The 12,473-nt window shown below is 29.0% G+C and overlaps 1 long non-coding RNA gene across 1 annotated transcript; it reads left to right on the forward strand.

Annotated features, from left to right (window-relative positions):
• The first annotated feature begins 296 nt into the window (after window positions 1-296).
• Window positions 297-3,956, forward strand: LOC145063619 (uncharacterized). The gene is made up of 3 exons (XR_013688026.1): window positions 297-781; window positions 899-2,023; window positions 2,420-3,956. It is a non-coding gene; the product is annotated as an uncharacterized LOC145063619 (long non-coding RNA).
• Window positions 3,957-12,473: the final 8,517 nt, after the last annotated feature.

Consider the following 12,473-nt stretch of genomic DNA (forward strand, 5'->3'; position numbering starts at 1 on the left):
AAATAGATATTTATATAGACCATAACAAGTATAACGAATTATTATCCTATTAGATGATTTTTAATTATTAAATAAAATATATACTTATACTATATATTAAAATTGTCTATTGTTAGCTACAGTAAACATCATGCATCTGATTTGTCTATTCCAACCTTCTACTTAGATTCCTTTGTCTTTGGTGGCCTTTCTCCCATGGTTTTTGGTTTCTTTCATGGAAAGGGTTTACGTAATGTTTTTGGTTTGGCAAAAATGGTCATGCAGTTTTACTATGTTGACAAATGTGTTCAAGCTGAGTGGTAAATGCCTGGGTGCGTGAGTCATCGACTCCATTGATACGTGTCATTCTGTTGATCTCCTTTCCACCGCTTCTTTCCACCCACCGTCTCTTTCTTCTTCTTCTTTTTCTTCTTCTCTCTCTGATTATGTTTTAAAGCTTTAGTCCCTGACTGTCAATGTTTTTAGTCGGTTGATCCTTTGCCGCCTCTCCCACACAATCAGATGTTGCACCGCCATGGACATCAGTTGTTATCTTCTCCACTGTTTTGTTCTCCAATAACATGCCTACACAAGTACCTTCCCCATTAATTCTTTTTACATCACCACTTTAATTCTTACAACCTTCCCCATTCTTCCTTCCAGCGCTCCATCTCTTTCTTCCTTCCATATAAAATCCCAGCCTCAATCCATTTCTATCCAATCTCTTGAAGGAGATCTGTAATCCTTTTCCAGATTCTTCTCCGTTCTTCCCACTACTTATCTTAGTTTTCTACAACAGTAGGTAATTCCAATTGATTTTCTGTTTTTTTTGCTCCGTTCGATTCCAATTTTTGAACCCTAATGCTCATACGTTTTCAACCGCTGGATGACGTTTTCACCAACGATCGTTCAATTGCAGCTTCATCTTCTATAGACTCCACCTCTCCGTCCTTTTCTGTAACTGTATTACCGACGATGTTCACGGGTTTGAAGAGATCAGAAGTTGGGGGTACGGTAGGGCAATGGACATATGGAAGCGATAGGCGAAGTAGGGGTTATCCTCTACCAACCGATCGACCGACGGTGAGCCCTTTTTCTCCTTCTCTAATTTCCTTCGAGTGTCCCTTCACTGTGTTGGAGCAGATTTGTGTCCGTTGGCTGAGTTGGAGCTGATTTTCTTACATTATGCTTACACAAGAACCAAGAGACACTCCCACGTTTGATACTTTCTGATCACAGTTCAACTTCAAAGTTCATTAATTTCTGTTTAAAAGTTCACTAACACTACAAAAATTCAACTTCTTCAAGTTCATTAATTGCTGATCTGTTACATTTGGGAGCTGGGCTAGGACCCCCTGTTTCTAAACTATCAGATATCATCATACGCGTACTAAAGACATCCTTTCATGTTCACTCTGAGTTCATTGAAATACAATAAACTATCACAACAATAACGCCTATGATTGAAAACCTCGAGAATCAAACTAAGGTATCAGATCAGCTGAAACATGAAAACGGTATGTTCATTACTCAGATAGTGGGCGCAGAAGCCCTTTTTCTGAAATGCAATCATGTCAAATGGTTCGAAATATACACTCACGCGGTTAAATTGGATAAGCTAAATGTATCGATGCTAAAATTTTTCCAGATTGTTGTTCCGTTGGTGATTCTTAATCGAATAGGAGATCTGCAAGAAAGTATAATGAAAGTGGATTCAAGTCGTTCGTCTTATGGGGTTCCATTGCTGAATGATTCCGTGATAGGATTAAAAGATCAAGTTAGAAAGCTGAATGTCCAGCTGTTAGATGACAGAGGAGTTGCCATCTTCATCTCAGCTGTTAGATGATAGCCCGGATCGCCATCTGTCATCATCTATTGAGGAAGGGAAGCCCAATCAGGTTTTCTATGTTTTTTTTTTGTTTTATATGTTATGGTCATATCAAGCTTATATTTTTATTGCATAAAGCTATTGAAAGAAGTTGAAGTGCTGAAGGGATCTCATTTGAAGCAGATCATAGAGACCAATCTGCTAGAACAAGAACTGGTACATAACAATTATCAAAAAATAATCAAATATTTTATTTGTTCTATTTCTATAACTATATGTGATTTGGCTACTTAGGAATTTATAAGAACAGGCGTTCTTTTTAATTGAGGAATGTCACGTAATGATTAAATATTTTTATATTAGAATACTACCAATTTTTCCGGTGTACTTTTCACACAAACCATGGCTTAAAATAGCATTCTACTTTTATTTCTTTATAAATCTTTGGCATGCTACTTTCATTTATTTTAAAAGGAAAAAAAATGATTGCTCATTGGAATTCCAAAAAATGAAATAACATTGTACATTTGTTACCTTCAGATAATCATGATTAAGTTTGTAGGATACTAGGATTTCATTTATTAATTTTAATTATTTTTAGTTATTTTTTAGGCTGTATTGTATTACTATTGGTTGAGAAGTGGAACTTGAAGCAAGGCTCTCACAGGTGAGTAATGGTGAGTTAGAGAACAATACCATAAAAAAAATAGTTGAGGCAAGGCAACTCATGAGATCCGCATTCTTCTAAATTCTTATATATGTTTTTGCTTTTATAGTAATTTACAATAAATGATCCCGAAATATTGTTCTTCTTTGCAAATTGGCATCTTATTTTGATATAGCTTAGATGGAGTTGGTAAGTGCACAATTCATTTTATTATATATCAATATTTGGTAATTTCTGGTATTTTTCTTATATAAATATGATTTTAATAGTTTTTTCAACTTCTTGATGGAAACAAACCAAATCGTGGTTCCAATTTCAATGTAAGGTTATGTTTCTTTCTTTATCTATAATTAAGTAGATAAAATGTATTGTTTTGTTTCTAATTGATGTTCATTAGAGCTATTCATTAACATATTTTACACATTCATAAACCATATTTGTTACAACTGCATGTTCATGTTCTTAATTCTTTACATATCCCTGCTTTCAAACTAAAAGCTTTATGTGCAAACTTCTAATTTATGATTTTATATATGAGTAGGTGATGGCCCTCCAAAACTCTAAATTCAGATTTCCCTTATTATATGAATGTCGATCTCGGTCCATTTATGAAAAATTACTTTTGGGTCATTATTTTATCTGATTCACCTTCTTTAATTTTTGTTGTAAGAAGGCTTCTTGGGATTGTTCATTTTTCGCTTAGATCATCGGCTTCTTATACTTTGAGAATAAGAACCTGTTTCCTGACCTTCATTTTGTAACATATTTTAGGATAAAGAATGGTCATCAGGCATTTTGCTTTAGTTTTTAAATTAAAGTAAAAAAGGTATTTTGAGCTTATTTTACAACTTTGATTTGTCCTACATACTCCCATCTAGAAAGTTACTGGTGAAAGATTGGAAAAGATGATCACCGATTTGGACAAACATATGTTCTTAACAGATTTGCGCATGGGAGACGTTTGATGAAATGTCGTATATGATTTCTATATTATTTGTGGTATATCTAAAAAATTCTATCAAAATATGTTTGGTTTGGTGTCCCGGTACCCAAAAACCCCATTTTTAGCAACATAAAAATCACTTGCTTCCTATTGTTGTGGTGAATAGGATTTATTTTTAAAAATAAAAAATTAAAAATAGTGTGATGATTAGTAATGATAATGATAATTTCTAAAAAATGTATAAGTGAGGGGAAAATGGTCATTTGCTTAAAATTTGCAGATGAGCTTTCAACTGTTATGCATCAACTTCTGCCACATATGATAGATAAGGACAATATCGGAAATTCAACAAATAAAAGGGCTTTAGGGTAATTTTGGAAATACCAATGTTGTTCCTGTTTTGTCCTTTCCTTTGGCGTATTATTAACCATGTACAAGTAAGTATATGTATACATTTTATGTTGAGACTTCAGATTGTTACTTTCGTTATGTTTTTGCATCAATTTCGTGAATTTACAGACAACAATATGGGATGATTTGATGGTCTTGGAGAAGTGTCTGGTAACTCATGTAATCATGTATGATTTATGTTTTTAGTGTCCTTGAGTAGTGTATTGTGGTGTATAGTAAGACTATACTTTACAAAGAGATATCCTTCAACACCCCCCCCCCCCCCCCCCAACGGGGGGAATTCTTCTCTAGTTATAACTAAAATTACTTAAAACGTATAGCCCTAACTTACGGGCGTCACAAGTCTCCCCCACTTATGATGATTTCGTCACCAAAATCACAAACTCAGCGAATAAATGTGACCCCCGCCACTCGCTTTCAGTGGCATAGCCAAGATTTTGTTTTAAAAACGGGTAAATAATTTAAAAAATATAAACAACTAGCGAAATACTTGAAATGATAACAAAATGTAACAATGTATGTGTTTTAAAATAAAACCTTCATTTAAGTTACACACGACGCTCTATTTCCGTTGATCATCCATTTCTATTGCAGTTTTTTTTTTTCACCTCGTGGTAAATCATTATGCGTAAAAATGATTCTATTTTTTTTTTTGCTTTGTTTCCACTGCATAACAAAGTTTACTAATCACAAAATTTTTCATTTACAAACATATAATTAAATTATTATACAAAACAATATTATATGTAATTTAGTAATACATATAGAAATAATAATACAAATAATTAATTCATTGTATCAAGTAATAATCTAATTTATTACAGACTTTGATAAATTTATAAAATCAATACCTAAATTAGTAAGAGTCAATTTAAAATTTTGTATGATGAAAATAAAAACAAGTAATTAAACAATTAAGATAAAAGAAAAAATTATTATAATAACATCGAATAACGAATTCACAATTATATATATATATATATATATATATATATATATATATATATATATATATATATATATATATATATATAAAGAGAGAGGGAGAGAGAGAGAGTTAGGTTCATATATAAACCTTAATTATTGTATGAATGTATGACCAATTCTTGTCCAATCATTTAAATTAGTTATTCTATAATATTAAATCATTTTAATTTTGGTAACTAATTACAATTTATAGCCTGTAATTATAGCATCCCGGTAACTACACTAAGAACCCTAGACTTTGACTAAATGACTCACAACCAACATCATGTGTGTGTTTCCTTGGTGCTCACATTTCTCCTTCTTACTGCCCTTTCTTGTTCCCCGTTTTGAATCGATTCATATAAACTTCAAAATAATCAGGATTCAACCTCATGTATGAAATCGCATCACCCTTTTTCCTTTTCTTAAATCGTTGATCAGGGGTTTCGCCTCCTATGCCTTTGTATATAGGACACCTGATAATCCCATCCAAGAAAACCCTTTTATCCTTCCTTCTTCTCCTTCACGATGGCTGGTAAAAGATACGACCATAAATTCGACTCCTTATTTTTCTTTTTCTCTATGTAGGTCTGCAATAAGGAAAAACCGGTGATACCCACTTCTCCACTTGTGTCTCAATCATAGCTACCCTTCCCTTAGAACCGATCATAACTCATTCTCTCTTATGATATGAAATTACGGGTTGCTTTTCGAAATCTTGATGGTTGGTGGTCGGTGCAGACCAGGATGAATGTAAGTATTGGCATCTGTTTATTTTTCTCATAGAGGATGGTCGGTTGCTAGGTTACATGGGCTTCAATTTCAGACTTTTTGTTTTAGGTGTTTGCTTTTCGCGTGGACTTAACAAGTGAGTTTTCTTTTCGTTTGCATCTTTATTCTAACAGATTCTTTCATATGTATTTGCCTTCAGTTCATCTATAAGCTGTTAGTATTAGTTATAAAGAAGTGTGTTTAGAGTAAATAAGAGTGGGACCAACCCTCACTTTAGAATGTTTTGTTATAATCCAGTTTGCAGTCAGGGGTGTTCGTGGATCTAAGCATTATTTCCCAACTCTAATGAAAGATCTAGCATATAATATCGTCACAAAGTCCATTTGAATTTAGAGCATCTAACATAATCTCTTTGGGTGCTACTGAACTTTCCATTAATGCATTTGAATTTTGAAGACCATGATATAAGCAAGTATTAAAAGTTGAGATTCATGATATATTATTTGCTACAAAATTTTGGTTGGCTGAATGTTTTTTTAAGTATATAGATGTTTAGTGTCACTTCAAGTTGTGATGTTGCTCCTTAGAAGAATAATCAATCTTAGTTTTCGCCTAAAGTGTTATTGCCGATCAACTGTATTTATATTACTCAAGTGTGTTTATGGGTGGTGTCATAACTCTTCTTCTTGTCCATGTCATTTTGGTATTGTTTTGTTTAGATATAAAACCCATTTATCTTAAATTTATTTCCTTTGTTATGTAAATTGTATTATTCTTTTAGAACGCATCATAATATATTCTTTTTTTTTTTTGTTTAATTTTGTTACTTTTGATGATCAATGCATATTCTTCTAGAATGCAACAAAATATTCTTCAAGAATATATGTAATATTATTCGTTTAGAATGCATCATAATATATTGGTTTTTTTTTGTTTAATTATGTTGTTTTTGACAATCAATGCATATTCTTTTATAGAACCAAAATATATGTGTCTTTCAAAATCAAAACATATCTAACTTTAGCTATATATTTTTTTTTCTCATGAAAATAGTGGTTGGAAACATTTATACATCAAAACATTCTTAGAGAATTAACTTTGATTCTTAAAGAATAAATTTTCATTCTTCAAAAGTATTTTACGATAATGTCATTTTTAACTATTTTCAACAACAAACATGAAATTTTAACTAAAAAATCGATTTTTAATCATTCTCAAAATTGAAAATGCATGTTTAACTAAAAAAAATATTCTAAAAAATGCTTATTTGACTAAAACATACATTCTTAAGCATTCTAGAAAAAATGCTTATTTAATTAAAAAAATCAATTCTTCTTCATTCTCAAAATCGATATATAATATTTTTTAAGAATATTTCTAATTAGAGGTGATTTAAATTTTTTAGGAACTAAACTCGTTTATTTAAAAAAAAAACTAGATATTAATTGATTGATTAATTTATTAAATGATTTGACTTATTTGCCTAAATTTAGTTAATTTAAATTTCTCTCTATTAAGAAAATGTCATATTTGTTTTTATAATTAATTGAGTGTAATCGGATAGTAAATGCAAGTCCATATTCATAATATGTAACCTATGATCATAACCATTCATTTTTTCAAATCCAATGGTCAGGATTTGGTTATAGGTTCATACAATACTTAAGATTTACATTTGATCTTTAACCCTATATATATATATATATATATATATATATATATATATATATATATATATATATATATATAACAAGTGGAACTTCACAAAATGGCAGCATCAAATCTTTAATCGATATATATATATATATATATATATATATATATATATATATATATATATATATATATATATATATATATATATAACAAGTGGAACTTCACAAAATGGCAGCATCAAATCTTTAATCGGCAAAGTACATTTTTTCATTTTCAAATTTTGTTAAGGGTACGATATGAAGCCCTTATTCCTGTTACTTAACAAGTATATATAAGAATTCAAATTACTTTGGGGTTGGGGTGGGGCCTATACTATGAATATATGTATAACCACATCAGCAGGTATCACTAGGTATGTTTGGAACAGTAAAAGCTAAGTACAGAAGTGCACACATAATCATAACCGGAACACATCCAGCAATCAATGGAGGGGGAGGAAGAGGTGGTGTCACAAGGGGCAACACCACAAGCAATATCGTTAGGACCACCATTGCAGCCATAGCTCTCCAACCAAACATCCTGTTGCTACAAGATATTTTCTTCTTTACTAACTTTTACGATATAATGCTAAATATAAAGGAGCTTTGTAGAGAACCGAGACAATTGAAGAAGAATGGGCATACTTTCATTAGTCAACGTATCTATACTCTAAATCTTAATTAATTTCCCATTCAAACATATAGCCAAATGCGTTTAAAGGTTTTCAACTAAACATAAAACTTTCTGTTAAAAATGGAAGACAACAAATGAAATATATTATCATTATATTTTTTATGATAGAATGGTGAGAGTAGACATGAAAAACAACATCTAGATAAAAATATTTCCTCTTATAAAATCATTAATTAAGGTTCATATATTTTTGCACTCAATGTAGATATAATATAAGCACTGAGCCTGAGGGTTGGGGGTTTCACAGCGGAGGGAAACACGCATGTATGAATTTTACAGGGGTATCCTTTCTCGTGGGACTGAGGGTTGGAGGTTTCACAACGAGACATGCTGTTTTAAAAGCAGCCACAAACAAAGTCACCAAACATGAGAGATCGTGCCTGGAAAATCAACACGTGTTCATACCATTTGCATTTGATACGTTTGGTTTTCTCGCACCGGATGCGGTAGAGTTTCTTAAAAAAGTACAACGAATCATGCATAGTAATGTTATATCTCCTAGATCTTCGGATTTAGTATTTAAAAGAATTAGATTTACCATTCAAAAAGGCTTAATGACACAGCTTGTTGCCCGTTTGCCATCTCACTCATTGTACGATGACAATTAAAAATATTGTAATTGAAATATGTCTAATATGTCAAAAAAAAGTGCAATAATATAGGAATTGCAGCTTTTGTTATAAAGCAAATTCAAAATAATAATAATAATAATAATAATAATAATAATAATAATAATAATAATAATAATATTGTTTCATTTATCCGATGCAACATGTTTTTCTTAAATGTTGCAACGTCTGTTAGAATAATAGTTGTGAAATTGGGAGTGATCACAATCAAACCACCAGACAATTCAGTACAATGTAGATATTTTAGCATTCCACGACCAACCAACTAGGTTGTAAAAATGATGTTCACCGATGAGTTGGTAGTGAGTGACGAAAAAGAGCAGAGTGGAGAGAAAATGGAAACTGTGATAACCATTAGTCAATCACCTTATTTGTCTTCATGAGTTTTGGCAACCACTTTATAGCCAACCCACCAGAAACGATGTTTACGCGTGGGTTGGTTTTCCATATAGGATCTTACGTGTGATTTAACCCTCCCTTCCGAATAGCTTTAAAACCGAAAGACAATAGTTATCTGAATATACATGTTGTATATTTAATGAAAACGCATCAATTGCTTCCAAGTGTTGCATTATTAGATATTTTTATAAAATATGAAACTATGTTGCTACTTTACATACTTAGTTAAGTACTGTAAACTAATAATTTTTTTTTTAACTTAAAGTCCATGACAATAACCCAGTTTCATACATACATGTATGGTTAAAGCTAATTTTATACGTATTCCCTAACTGTTTGTTCTATCCAACGTATGAGTGAATGAATGTGTACTTTTTATTTTTGACTTTTTTATATAACCAAGAAGGGATAAATATATAATAGCACCTCACAGTTAATTGTCTACATTCACTACTAGAAAGCTGGGTTAATTCCTACGTAAATTAGTGATTGAATTTTTCCATCAGAAATTAGTGAAGAAATTTTGACAGAATTGTGACAAACATAAAAACTCTAATTTTAGTGATGAAATATCGACACAATAGTGATGAAAATAATTTCCATCGGAAATTCGTCAATAAATAACGACGAAATGTAAATGAAATTCTTCACTTGGGGTATCTGTCGGCATTCCGTCGGTAATCATTGACTGATTACCAACGGAAATGTTTTTTAGAACAAAACTCAACTTTCTTTTACAATAATATTCTAAAAATAATTAAATTATTATTTTTGGTATTATTACTTGTATAATTATTTATTTTTATAATTAAAATAATATATATATATATATATATATATATATATATATATAAGTATTTTTGTTATTATAATTAATAAGAACTATAGTTCAATTAAGTAATTAAATAACTACTTAATCTTTTAATTAAAATAATATACTCATTATTATTATTACTTTTTATAGTAAATATTAACATTATAAATTACAATAATAATTATATAATTAATAGTAATATCAATAATAATAATAACAATATCAATAATAATAATTATAAATAAATTTATTCATTTTTTAGTTTCTTTTTCATTTTTTTTAATTATTTAAAGGCATTCTAAATTTGTAGCTAAAAACACGATTGTTCTCTCACAAAAACTCATTCTCATATAAATTCAACCCTATACATATCCTATATATGTATATATAATACATGTATGTGTAATGTATTTGTAATCTTAATATATTCTAATTATTTTTAAAGTTCACAAATAAACTTGCATGTTTGTAATTTTTAATTTCTAATGTTGTTCGGTTTAAAAGTGTATTACACTTTTAAACCGAACAACATTAGAAATTAAAAATTACAAACATGCAAGTTTATTTGTGAACTTTAAAAATAATTAGAATATATTAAGATTACAAATACATTACACATACATGCATTATATATACATATATAGGGTATGTATAGGATTGAGTTTATATGATAATGAGATTTTGTGAGAGAACACTCGTTTTTCTAGCCACACATTTAGAATGCCTTTAATTAATTCAAAAAGTGAAAAAAACGAAAAAGAAAATTAAAAATGAAAATAAAAAACAAATTTATTTATAGTTTTCTAAACTTCTTTTCCAAAAAAAAAATCACCATAATTATGTTAGAACATATAGAATATGCAGATAGAATATACAAAATATGTGCAAATATTCTACAGATCTGCGTATATATTATGGAATATATAAACATATTTTGCATATTCTATATATATTTTGACATCAATAGTTTTTATGTTGTTATTTTTTGTTTATTTTATTTTTAATGTTTATAATTTTTTTTTTGGAAAAAAAGACTCTAAAACTATATAAAAATATGTTTTTCTCATTTTAATATTTTCTTAATATACTTTTTTTTTTAAATTTTCCACACCGAAAAATATAAAATGTGGGATAAAAACCGTGTCCCCTTCATTTACAAAATCCTCTTAGTATCAAATGAATTATTACATATATCTATTATAATAAATGAAGATTCATTTTGTCACTTGTTAATCTTTTATTAGTTTTCATATTTGTTATTTTGTGATATTTTTTAAAATAAATAATATCTACATGTTAATTTTTAATTTTTTTTAATTATTTAAATTAAGAAGCCACATAACATTGACACTTATATATGTAAAATATTAAATGTAATAAATCTGATAATACATTACAAGTAATATGTTTTTTTTTTAATTTCATATTTTATAATTTTATTTTTAAAATTTTTATTGTTTACATTTTATATTTAATCTATTTTTAATCAACACGTATAATATATGAGTCTCACATCTAATATATATCATATACTTAATATTTTTTATTATTCTTCTTTAATTAATAAGTTTTTATCTCGCTCTTAACACTAGTTAATTTGGTGTGGAGACATTTATTTCCCTTGTAATATTAGTTATATATAGTCTGCTGTAAAAATATTCATTTCATTTTTATTTTTATTTCCCTTTAATATTTATCTAATACGTATAATATAATTATTATAATGTAATATTTTTGTTATTTACTATAAAAAATAGCGATATCTTTTTTATTTATTATGAAATAGTATCATTTTATATAAAGTTGATTAAAGCATTATGATTTCTTTTAACTATATGATAATGTAAACACATAATAAAATATATGAGTTAATTTCTTATTCATAAGTTACGCATGAATAAAATTAAAAGAATCTATCGTATTAATGTTAATAATAACTATTATTACGATATTTCGATTTAGATTTATGTTTGCCTGCATATATATATATATATATATATATATATATATATATATATATATATATATATATATATATATATATATATATATACTCTTATAAAAAAATATATTTTTTCTACATGGCCTCTTTTTAATACCTTTCTATGTTGATATCAAAACAAAGAAATATGAGAAGGTATGTATTATTTAAACTAAAAAGAACAGAGCTATATATAGCCAATTACATAACGAAAATTAAAACATAAACTCAAAATAAACGTGGCTACTTCTGGAATAATAGTGCTTCCTAAATAATATAACTTATTAGCCAGAAGTAGTCAAAACATAAACTCAAAATAAACATGGCTACTTCCTAAGTCTGCCTCAAACACATGTATTAACATTTTAGCTTAGTTCATCCCGGTCATCCCAAGCATGCTCCAAAATCTTTCAAATAGCTCAAGTTTCAAAGGCTTTGTCATAACATCAACTATTTAACCCTGGGTGTTGCAGTATTTGAGTTCAACAAATCCATTATTCACAAGATCCCTTAGAAACTAGAACCTTACATCGATGTGCTTCCATTTTCCATGGAAGACCAGATTTTTGACAGTTGTATGGTAGAGTTGTTGTCATACATAATAACAGTTCCTTCTTCATCTTCATTTCCCTGTTTATCTAGGGCTCTTCTAAGCCAAATACCTTGACATGGACATAAGGCTGCTGCTATGTACTCTGCCACTGTGGTGGATAAAGCAACAACTGGTTGTTTCTTT

The sequence above is a fragment of the Lactuca serriola genome, chromosome 7 (assembly GCF_051521515.1).
Source record: "Lactuca serriola cultivar US96UC23 chromosome 7, Lser_US96UC23_V15, whole genome shotgun sequence".
NCBI lineage: Eukaryota > Viridiplantae > Streptophyta > Magnoliopsida > Asterales > Asteraceae > Lactuca > Lactuca serriola.